Source organism: Scardinius erythrophthalmus (genome assembly GCF_964197995.2).
Source record: "Scardinius erythrophthalmus genome assembly, chromosome: 11".
NCBI lineage: Eukaryota > Metazoa > Chordata > Actinopteri > Cypriniformes > Leuciscidae > Scardinius > Scardinius erythrophthalmus.
The window spans coordinates 4,878,851-4,891,197 of NC_138231.1; positions in this window are offsets into that span (position 1 = coordinate 4,878,851).

Consider the following 12,347-nt stretch of genomic DNA (forward strand, 5'->3'; position numbering starts at 1 on the left):
AAAGCAGTTTTTGTAGAGGAGGGTTTCGATTAGCAGTGAAGGGCAGAAGGTCAGAGGTCATAGCTCTGGCTTCAGTTTTGCGATTCAGCAGCATCTGAAGGTCAAGCTCTTCCTAAAAGAATCTCAGATGGAGGCAGAACGACATAAGGACTAGGGCTGCACAATATATCGAAATTATCGAAATATCGCAAATGTATATATCGCGATGTGCATATCGCAACGGCTTGCAATAACTGTGTTCATGAACAAAAGACAAAGAGAAAATCATGAACAAAAGCTCTTGGCTGAATAACTTTTGTAGCTTTAATATGAATCATTATATATATATATATATATATATATATATATATATATATACACACACACACATAAGCAGAGTTTTAATTTTACATTTGATTATTCAGTTTCTGTTGTTAAATAAACCTAATGTCCTAAACCCTGTGGCTTACACTTATGCTACAGTAAAACACTGCTGTTCACTTTCAGAAGCTATAGGGATGTTTTCTAGTCACAAAAAGAAACACGTATGTAGGTTATATCATTTTAAATAGATAATTTAAGTTTATTTTACACACTTTAAGCATTATTGTATCGCATATTGAAAATCACATTATATAATGAGTTATCGCATATTGCATTTTTCTTCAATATCATGCAGCCCTAATAAGGACACAAACATTCAGCTTAGTTCAGTTTATTTATGAGCAATCTGAAACTGGTGGAGCCTTTCAGAGCCTTTCAAAAAAAAAAAAAAAAGGTCATATTATTGCACTTTAAATAGAATTTTCAGATAAATGTAGGCCTACAGGTGCAATAAATAGTAAATTGCATTTGGCTTTCAATCAAAATTGAAAGCATTACTTGTAAAAGTAGATCTTTTCGAAAGAGCTGAGTTAATTGTGACCACTAGGAGGCAATAAACTTCCACCAAAAAAAATATATATAAATTGCCAAAATTTAATATATAAACTAAGATCAAATAATTACATAAATGTCATTAATTATTATTTAATAAATTATTATAATGTATAAAATATATTTTTTTAAATAACAACAACAATTTTGATACAATTATATTACAAAAGTATATAAATTATAACATTTGAATTATAGTGTGTACAGGTAAAATGTTTAAAAATTAAAATGACAACAACAACAACAACAAAAATCATTAATATTAATATTTATAAATTACATTATTATGATCAGTAATTTTCATTTTATTATGATTTGTAAACAATAAAAAGAAATACCTTTCACACCTGAAAAAATACTGGTATAGATATAGAATCATATATTTAAAAAAATATTCAATGCAACACATAAGTTATCTGACTTATATCAGGCATTCATTAATTATACTTTCTTATATGAGAGACTTTTACACAACTATTACAAAAGGCTCAAACATTCACTGATGCTCCAGAAGAAACCATGATGCATGAAGAGCCGGGGGTGAAAACTTTTTGAATTTGAAGATCAAGGTAAACTGTACTTGAATATACTTGATCAAAGTATATTCTGTAGCTTCTGAAGGCCAGTATTAAATGAACAAAAATATCTTTAAAAAAAAAAAGAAAAATGACAAATCTTCATCTGGTTCAAAAGTTTTCACCCCCGGCTATTAATGCATCGTGTTTGCTTCTGGAGCATCAGTGAATGTTTGAACCTTTTGTAATAGATTTTTTTTAGATTTGGAAAGGGTTCAAATATGCAAAAGATGCTGAAAAAATAAAAATAAAAAAATGTGCGGGACCTGGAGTATTTTACTGGAGAACAATGGGCAGTTTAACTGCTCAGGACAAACAAGGGACTTAAGAACAACCATGCACAAAAAAAAAAAAAAATATATATATATATATATATATATATATATATATATATATATATATATATATATATATATATATATATATATATATATATATGTATAGTTGAATGTGCTGGATTTTTGTGCTGTGGGCTGAAGCTGTTTGCTTCATTTTCGTGTGGGTTTCCTTTGGATGTGAAGGTGGACAGAGTTAATGAGCATAAAATACTTTACAGACACTTCTCTCAGCAGCGTCTCTGATTCTCACGAGCCTCCACAGATCATGTCTGCATCGAATGCAATCAAAAGTGTGGCCACATCTTCATGAATCCAACGGAAACTCTCGTTATCTTAGCATGTGTCAGCCAAATGTTTGAATAATTGACACTTTAATGAGGCTAAATTAATTTGCCCCTAATGACCCTGCGCCTAACCAGAAGCACACTTGACACGCTCCTCGAATTCACAGCACAGGAAATCTGTCCGTTTCGCTGGAATACAAGTGTTTGTGGGTTTTAGAGGGATTTCAGGTTTGATGAGATGGAAACAATGAAGTAGAGGCTCTTGAGCAAATGATGATGAATTCTGTGTTTTTAAAGCAGGCAGAGATCAGCGCGTCAGGAGCTGAACTCTGTGGAAACATCTCACTGCCGGGTTAAGATCTTTTGTGTTATCAGCGTCAAATAAATAAATAAATAATCCATCGCATAAAGGATCATTCAGTCTAATCCTGTGTGTTTTATTCAAGTAGTGTTATGCTGAACTGAAACCACGCAAATCCATTCAAGCACTCTGTATACAGCCTGTTTATTATTCAAATTAGTATCAGTATTGTTGTTGTTCTTATTTTAATCGCTGAGGTTAACTGACTGAAACGGTGGTTTAGAGGCTTCGTTGGATCTTATAAAAGATGTTTTCATTGGATCGACAGAGATTTTGCTGGACATCAAATATTTGCTTTCATTCTTTGCCCTCCGTATTGATTTATTAAAGTTATATATACGTTTCTACAAAAAGAGTTGCATTATACTAAAGGGTCCATTATTTTATAAGGGTGTTACTTGGATTATTTCAGATAATGCGATGGCCTATATCTTTAATGTTTAAGTAAATCTAAAAACAGATTGAGAGTAATTGAGAGTATTTGCAGCGCATTTATGCATTTAGTTGCATTGTGAGTATTTGCAGCGCATTTATGCATTTAGTTGCATAGTGAGTATTTGCAGCGCATTTATGCATTTAGTTGCATTGTGAGTATTTGCAGCGCGTTTATGTATTTAGTTGCATTGTGAGTATTTGCAGTGCGTTTATGTATTTAGTTGCGTTGTGAGTATTTGCAGTGCGTTTATGTATTTAGTTGCATTGTGAGTATTTGCAGTGCGTTTATGTATTTAGTTGCGTTGTGAGTATTTGCAGTGCGTTTATGTATTTAGTTGCGTTGTGAGTATTTGCAATGCGTTTATGTATTTAGTTGCATTGTGAGTATTTGCAGTGCGTTTATGTATTTAGTTGCATTGTGAGTATTTGCAGTGCGTTTATGTATTTAGTTGCGTTGTGAGTATTTGCAATGCGTTTATGTATTTAGTTGCGTTGTGAGTATTTGCAGTGCGTTTATGTATTTAGTTGCGTTGTGAGTATTTGCAATGCGTTTATGTATTTAGTTGCATTGTGAGTATTTGCAATGCGTTTATGTATTTAGTTGCATTGTGAGTATTTGCAGCACATTTATGCATTTAGTTGCATAGTGAGTATTTGCAGCGCATTTATGCATTTAGTTGCATTGTGAGTATTTGCAGTGCGTTTATGTATTTAGTTGCGTTGTGAGTATTTGCAGTGCGTTTATGTATTTAGTTGCATTGTGAGTATTTGCAGTGCGTTTATGTATTTAGTTGCGTTGTGAGTATTTGCAGTGCGTTTATGTATTTAGTTGCGTTGTGAGTATTTGCAATGCGTTTATGTATTTAGTTGCATTGTGAGTATTTGCAGTGCGTTTATGTATTTAGTTGCATTGTGAGTATTTGCAGTGCGTTTATGTATTTAGTTGCATTGTGAGTATTTGCAGCGCATTTATGTATTAAGTTGCGTTGTAAGTATTCGGTTGCGTTGTGAGAATTTGCAATGCGTTTATTTAGTTGCATTGTGAGTATTTGCAGGGAGTTTATGTATTTAAGTTGCGCTGAGAGTATTTTCAGCGCATTTATGTATTTAGTTGCATTGTGAGTATTTGCAGCGCATTTATGTATTTAGTTGCATTGTGAGTATTCGGTTGTGTTGTGAGAATTTGCAGCGCGTTTATGTATTTAGTTGCATTGTGAGTATTTGCAGCGTATTAATGTATTTGATTGTGTTGTTAATATTTGCAGAATGTTTCTGTATTCTGTTGCGTCGTGAGTATTTGCAGCATGTTTCTGTATTATGTTGAGTTCTCTCTGCCACCGTAGAAAAGACTGTTCAGGATATTTTTCAAGAATAGAAGAAAGAAATGTATACAGGTTCAGAACAACATGATTGTGAATAAATGACAGAAATGTCATTTTTTGGTGGGAGAGCGAGAGATTCTGCCTCAAGGTTTAAGGTGAGCTAAAGCCTCTTATAAAGATGCAGCTGTCCCTCATTTGAGATTCCCAGGCCTAAAAAAAAGACATCCATGCTGTAACCTCCAGGTGTCCACGGGTCTTTCAGCTCTCAGAGTGCTCTGTGAAACGGCGCTACAGATGGAGACAAGATAAGAAACACACTCATTGAGGGGGAGGGCTCATAAAGGAGAGACAGAGAATGAGTGGCACATGAAAAAGACGAGTGACGTGATGAATCAATGCAATGAGTCGCTGCACACAAAACAAAATGCGAGACCCTGTCTGCCATTTACGTTCAACGAGATATTCACTCACACACACACACACACACGGGCTCCTGTGTACATTTAAACACAGAGCACTTTTAATGAATGAACGCCTGTTGAAAGCCCAACTGTGAGTCTCGTTCAATAGTCGTATAAATATATCTGTCTAAACAGACAAATCTGAAGAAAATGTGAGTGCTTGCTCATGCAAATGTTGCCCGCCACAATGCTAGAACATTGCTAGTTTTCCAGGGCGTTCTGGGTGGTTGCTAGAACGCTGATAGAAGGTTACTAGAGTGTTCTGGTTCCTAGAAGGTTTCGAGATGGTTAATAGTTTGACATAGGTGGATAGATCATAGGTTGCTAGTTGCTAGTTGGTGTTCTGGGTGGTTGCTAGAACATTGCTAGGTGGTTAATAAGGCATTCTGGGTGTTTCAGAAACATTGCGGTTACTAGGGTCTGCGTGGCTGCTACTGGTCCAAATCAAAAGTGTCACCTCAAATTATCTATGATATTCTGGGCACTAAACTGTAGGGCTGTACACGCATGTACATATCAGGTTATCGCAACGCATATGCGATATGTACATCAAAAAATGGTTCTTTTAAAGGGATACTTCACCAATTAGCATTAAGCTTTGTATCAGTAGAAACCCGGTAGTAATTTGGAATGACAGTGCTTCCCTCCCTCATGTCCCGCTGAGACGAGAGATTTCTGTATTATAAAAAAAACCTCAGATGACGCAAAAATCGTCATTTACTGTCATCAGAGGCTTTGTCCAGAGGCGAGAGACTACAGCCAGTAGGAGGAGCTCGTCCCACATGTCTTCAACCCGCCCATAGGGGGATCTCACGATAAAACCGCGTCTTTTCAGTTTTGAGTCAACTAGTAGCCTAGTTGTATAATTTCTTCCCATACTGCCCTCTGTAACCGGTAGGGCGTGGCTTGGGAGTGGCCCCGTAGGGCAGCGAAGCAAGTGCATTCTGGGAGTTATTGTCTTTCATCCACATGAGCCAAAAATACATTTTCTGGCTTTTCTCAGTCTAGAAGGCACCAACTTCTAAAATAATTTCACATTTCTACTACATAAATGACCTAATTTAAATACACATTCATCTTTCCAGCGGTGAAATATCCCTTTAAGAACTATTCACTGAAGGTTCTTTGAGGATCTAAAAACGGTTCTGCGAAAACCCCCTTTTGGAACCTTAATTTTTGAGCGTGTACAGAGCAATATAGTCTTTACAAACATTTCTGAATTTTATGATTGTTTTTTTTTTTTATGACATCTAGCTCTTGTTTTCGTGACGTCTCGCCCTAAGAGCAGTTCAAATAATTTGTTTGAGTTCAGCCCTCACATCTGTCACATCCACACTGGCTGACCTGACTCTTTCTTTCTGATTTAAAAACAGGCAAGACATGATCCTCTAATAAAGACAAACTAGCACTTCCACCCGACAGCACGACAACTAAACAGCTTGCTGCAACAATGCCAATTACATTTCCCTGTTTGAGCAGGAATGGTGTCCCGGGTTACACTAATGGATGTTTAGTTAAACCCTCATTTACTGGTCCTGACCTTTCAATGTCCCTCTCGACAATAGGAAACTCTTAAAGATTCAGTCATGACGTCAGAAGAGGAGCGACTTCTGATTGGCTGAAACAGATAAATACCAAAGTTTTAAGTTAGATACAACCAGTGATTTTTTTTATGTGTCACAGATGAGATATTATTAGTCGGTGCTGCCAACTTAGCTATACTTTTCAGACCCCTTTAGTGACTTTTTTCAATTCTAGTGACTATTTGGACTGCTGGTTAACATGTAGTCAGTCACTATATCAGACTCCTTCCATTGTCGGGCAGAAAATATGTAAATAAGCTTTATTGGACATTTAGCTATTATATTAAAATACAGTATATGAGCATGGATTAGGAGAGAAAACAGATTGTGTGTAACAGATGTCATCTAGTGACTTTTGTTGCGCATTTGTCTTTTTTTCATTTTTCTGTCAAATTGATTAATTGCGATTAATCACATCTAACATAAGTGTGTGTATACATATATAAACATATGTATACATATATATATATATAAACATATATTAAATTAATTATATTACATATATTATAAGTTTGTGTATATATATATATATACACAAACTTTTATGTTAAATGCGATTTGTCACGATTAATCGGTTTGACAGAACTAGCTTATATATTTTTTTTTTTGTATTTTTTTTTTTTTTTAGAAATTTTTATTTCAGTTTTAGTTATTTTAGTGCATTAAGTTGAAATAAATGAGAATTAAATGAAAAAGAAAAATGTTTCCTTGGCAGCTGGAAATAAGTTTTTGTATATTTTATTTTATTTCAGTTAACATTTACTTTTTTTCATATAATGACTTTTTTTGTGGTTTTAGTTTTAGTTAACTATGATAACTATCCACAGTATGTACTATTCTCTCAGTTTGAAAGAAAATAATAAGAAAAATACAGAGAATCTGTACAGCACTGAATTAAAGATGAAAAATAAACAATAAATACAATTGATTACAATGATCCACACTCACATTCACACAGTCTGGCCACAACAAAACTTAAACATTCCGCGTCTAATTTGTAATACTGACTTTGACCATGACAAGCTATATCTTTCAACTCACGACTATTTAAACTTCCACATGATACAGTAGACTGCAGTATGCAATGCATTAAACATTACAGTCCTTTCCAAAGCCTGTTTCTGTGAGCAGCATTCTGCACACTACTGGACAACACACACACACACACACACACACACACACACACACAGCACTAGAGATGCATTTGCGGGTGTGTGGAAAAGAGCAAACCCTATAAGTGGCCATTAAAATAAGCTGTAGCATCACTTACACCTGAACACTTACAGGACACAACAGTGAAGCTCTCTCTCTCTCTTACACACACTCTTTCACTCGTTGTCCATCTATCCATCCATCACACATTCACACATATCTCTCTCGTTCTCTGTGTGTGTGTCTCTTCATGCTTCAGTCTATTTTAGGCTGTTACAGTTGCTGTTGTCACTTATTATGTGAGGATTGTGGCACTTTCTGCTTTATATCTGCTAGCTGGTCATCACGATTATGTTGCAAGCATGCCTATACCCTGTTTGTTTCTTTCTACGCTGACAGATACCGGAGACCAGAATATCACAGGGACTTGAGGAGGGACTCTTGATGTGGACCACCAAAAACCACCTAGCAACCACCCAGAACACCCTAGCAACCACACAATCAAATGCACTCTGAACATTTTAGGAACGAAATAGCAACACACTTGCAACCAACTAACACACCAACATTGCAACAGTGAGTTTTACACAGACAGACTACATTTTCCAATCAATCAATCAATCAATAGTTTTTGCTGCTCTGTACTATAAAAGTCATTATAGTCGGGCAAAACCTCACTACAAGATCAAAATTAAGTATGACTGATCAGAATTTTTAATACAATATTTTACTGTTTGAAAACATTAGCTATATATTCGAACTATAGTGTCAAATCGATTAGTCATGATTACTTGCATCTAACATAAGCATTTGTGTGCGTTTGTGTGTGCGTGTGTGTGTGTGTGTGTGTGTGTGTGTGTGTGTGTGTGTGTGTGTGTGTGTGTGTGTACATGTATATACACAAACACATATTATATATTTACAAAATTGTATGTTAGATACGATTAATCGCGTGACAGCACTAAATCTAACACGAGGAACATATTACATCTCATAATGTTATGGCAAATATATGGCAAGATTAGGTAAAGGTAAAAAAACAGCACATCAAACCCAAAAAGTTGAAGTCTAAGGATATTAAAGAAAAAAAATCATCTACTAAAGATTTCCTTGTTACTGTACATAACAGAAAATCATTACTGCTCGCCCTCCAGGCATTCACAAACTGCTCTCAGATCAGTATGAACACACATTACTCTAATAAAACTCACATTTCTGGTTTCCAAAACAACAATATGTCTGGAAGATACACAAAGAGTATTACCCAGTTATTATGTGCGTTTCATTTATCATGATAAAAACCTGCTTCATCGCAAACATTTTTAGTAAAAAAAAAATATATATTTTCCCAATTGTATCTAAAGAACTAGTTCCCTAATTAAGAAAGCACACACATCTTTTGATATTGATTTTCAAAGAGACAGTTTTCCGTCTGGTGATGGTGTGCAGGCGTGAGAGGATACACAACTCCATTACGAGGGGAATGGGAGACATGTTTTTAATAGTTTTAGTAATGATCTTCTGAGGGACATAAAAAGCTTTGGCCGTGTGGAACTATATTGGAAAATGCGACTGGAATTGAACACAAGAAAACCCAAAGATCCCAAGAAAATGCACCATAGAAAACAAGCGTTTGACTGTGAATTCTAAAGACATACGATCAATACTGGATATCATTTCAGATCTCCATGAAAGCAGTATTCGGCCTTGGAAAAAAAACTAATCTAAATGGTACAAATGTTTAAAAATGTACTGAATAACTAAAATTGTTTCAACCCATGCATGTTTAGGTCAAATATGGACAAGCCCAACCGTTGGTTTACATTTTTAAATGACATTTTTAACCCCAGCGGTTGGGTTTGTCCATATTTGACCCAATCATTGGTTGAAACAACCAAGTAATTTTTAGAGTGTAAATAAATCAATAAATAAAAATTAACTTTTAGGTCACAGCATAATGCATACATTTTGTCATACTTTACACATGTACTTGGCACAGACAACCAGATTAAGCCATTTAGTGCCCTTTTCAGCTGGCATTAATTAAGATTCTTAATTAAGACTTTATCATGCATTACAAATTCTGTCAGAATATAGGTTCAGTCCTGATATTCTGATCACTATGGCTCAAGTCCCTCCTTCAATGTTAGTCTAAGGGATCACTCACATTTTCTTTTTCTTTTATTTGACATACTTTCACTTAATTTAATACAGAAAGATTTACGAAAATGACTTCACATATGCTGACAGTTACAAGTACAGCAAAACCAAAGCCAAAAAAAATTATTCATTAAAATAATCATTTATAATTTATTTGTACTGTAAAGTTATTTTTTGCAATAACACTACACGACTTCAATATGCTTAATCAGCAAGCCTTTCACGTGATGCTTGTGCAAAGACCATGAATTTATTGTGTAATTAACAATTTAATTCTGTTCTGTAATCTCTGTAATTAAGCCTAATAGGTTATATATTTTAATTATTTACTCTGAATTATAAAAATAAAAATAAAAACAGGCCCATATGATTTTCTTTAATGCTTAAAAATTTATATTTATATCATTATTTATATAATATAATATAATATAAATGCAGTTTGATTAAACCTGCAAGCTTTCATTTTGTATGAAGAAAGATCTTTGTGTATTTTACAACATTATTATTATTATTATTTATTCCTTATTCTTTACTCCACTGTTTCTCTTTTCACCAGAAAAGGAGCCAAATATTGCGCATTTGATGGTATTTCTTTAAGAGATTACATTTCCCTTATTTGGATGACTGAAATTTTAACCACACAATTATTACAGTTATCTCAAATAATTGTGATTAGATAGAAGGATTAGATAGAATTGTGACCAGACGATTAATAAACAATGGTGGCATTTTTTATACGGATTTGAAGTTTCATTCACGTGCATCCAACAGAAAAACAGTGCAGAACGGTCCTAACCCCAACTCAAAGTTTAATATTTCGTTCCAGAGGTTTGATTACATTGCTAAACCCAAGTATGATCAATAGAAATTTGTCGGCTAATTAAATTGCTTTTGATAACACCAGATGTAAAGTCCAGCAATGCATCATTAAACAGAAAAGTGTCCTTTAGTGTGCGTCTCTCCCACAGCTGGTTCCTTTCAGCGATCTTACGGATGAGCTCAACGCCCCCCCCCCTCACCCCCCAGCACCTGCCCTCCATTACTGTCCGTCTTCAAACATATGTTTTCACATGCAGGCCTGCGACACACAATAACCCCAGCACACGGGGGCTCAGGGGTGAGGGTATCTATCTCTAATGAGCCCAGTGTCTTGTTTAGGGGGCAGCTCTGGGTTTGTCGAAGAAGGCGCACAGGAAACACACTAATGCTGCTGGGCTAAATGGAAATCCCTGGAGTCGGAGGGTACAAAGACTCCTCTTCGGGTGCCTTTGCGCTTTTGTTTGGGTTTGTTTACTCTGTCTGCCGGCCGGGAGTGTTGGTGGTCTGCCCCGTCACGGCCCCCCGGGGACAGTTTTACACTCACACACACACACACGGCTCAGAGGGATCTATTGTGATAAATGAGAGGGCACACACTCACTGGCTGGGGTGAGAGGCGCTGTGCACCAACATACGCAGGTATTCGGGTTTGGTTCTGAACGCCATTTCAAGTGTGTTCATGAAAAGAGATGGAGTGTGTGTGTTTGCAATGATGTACAATTTTAGCCATTCACTCACTGATAATCTTCCCCTCTGTCAAAACTTGAGTATAACCTTACCGTTTACTTTATTATTGTTAGAAAACTATGTGCATTTCTTTCTTCTGAAGAACACAAATGAAGACATTTTGAAGAACATTGGAGCCCAAACTACTTTGCAATAATGTACAATTTACTGATTATCATCTCATCTGTCAAATCTTAAATCTAACCTTACTTATAGTGCGGTTTGGTTATTTTTGACTGAAAAAATAATCATTACGGTTTGTTGTTTTAATGTTTTTCATCAGAATGGCACGAAACTTGGTATAGGTTTTGGCACTTGCTATGCGAACCAAAAAAAAAATCATGTACATGATTCAAAAAGGTTAAATGGTCCTGAAAAAATTGTCACAATGAGCGGTCAAAAATGAATCGGTGATGAATCGGAAGCAAATTTCATCAAGTGGAAACGTTTGGTACAGCGCCCAAACAAAATCGTACTGAAAGCTCATTTTCTGCGATATCAATCTTAAATCTAGAACACAACTTGTTTAGATTTATGGCTTTGATTTTCTCAGTTTTAGTGTAAAAAACGTTTTGGAAAACATATTTAATATACAATTTTAAAATAGTATTTTCATAATAATAAACATTAACTTATATAACTTTTTTTTTTTTTTTACTTTTTTTTTTCACTTCAGCAATAATCTGCCATGTGTCGTCTTTAAAAAGAGACCAAACTTAAGTCTGTGCTCCAAAGCATTCAAGATTTACATTGGAAATTAGATTTTCAGGTCTATGCTCTAAAATCATTATAAGGTAATAAATGAATCATATTCCTTAAATATATTTTAGTACCATAAAATACAAATTATTTAATTGAAAAAAAAAATGTTTGACTGCCGTGAGAGCAGCACCAGAGGTTAAAGTGATAGTTCACACATAAAATTAAAATTCAGTTATTGTTAGCAATCTCCATGCATCCTCCATTCATTTGAAGAACACAAAAGATGATATTTTGATGAATATTGGAGCCTAAACAACATTGCAAAAATGCAATAATGTAACATTTTTGTTTTTGCCATCAACTGATAATCTTCTGAAAGAGAAAATTGACTGCAGTAGAAGAGTTTACACTAATGTCCGCAATGATGAACTGCCTTGTGACACATTACAAAATGCAAAGAAGCATTTGTGTCCACACATGCATATGTTAACTGCATGAACAGATGACTAAACTA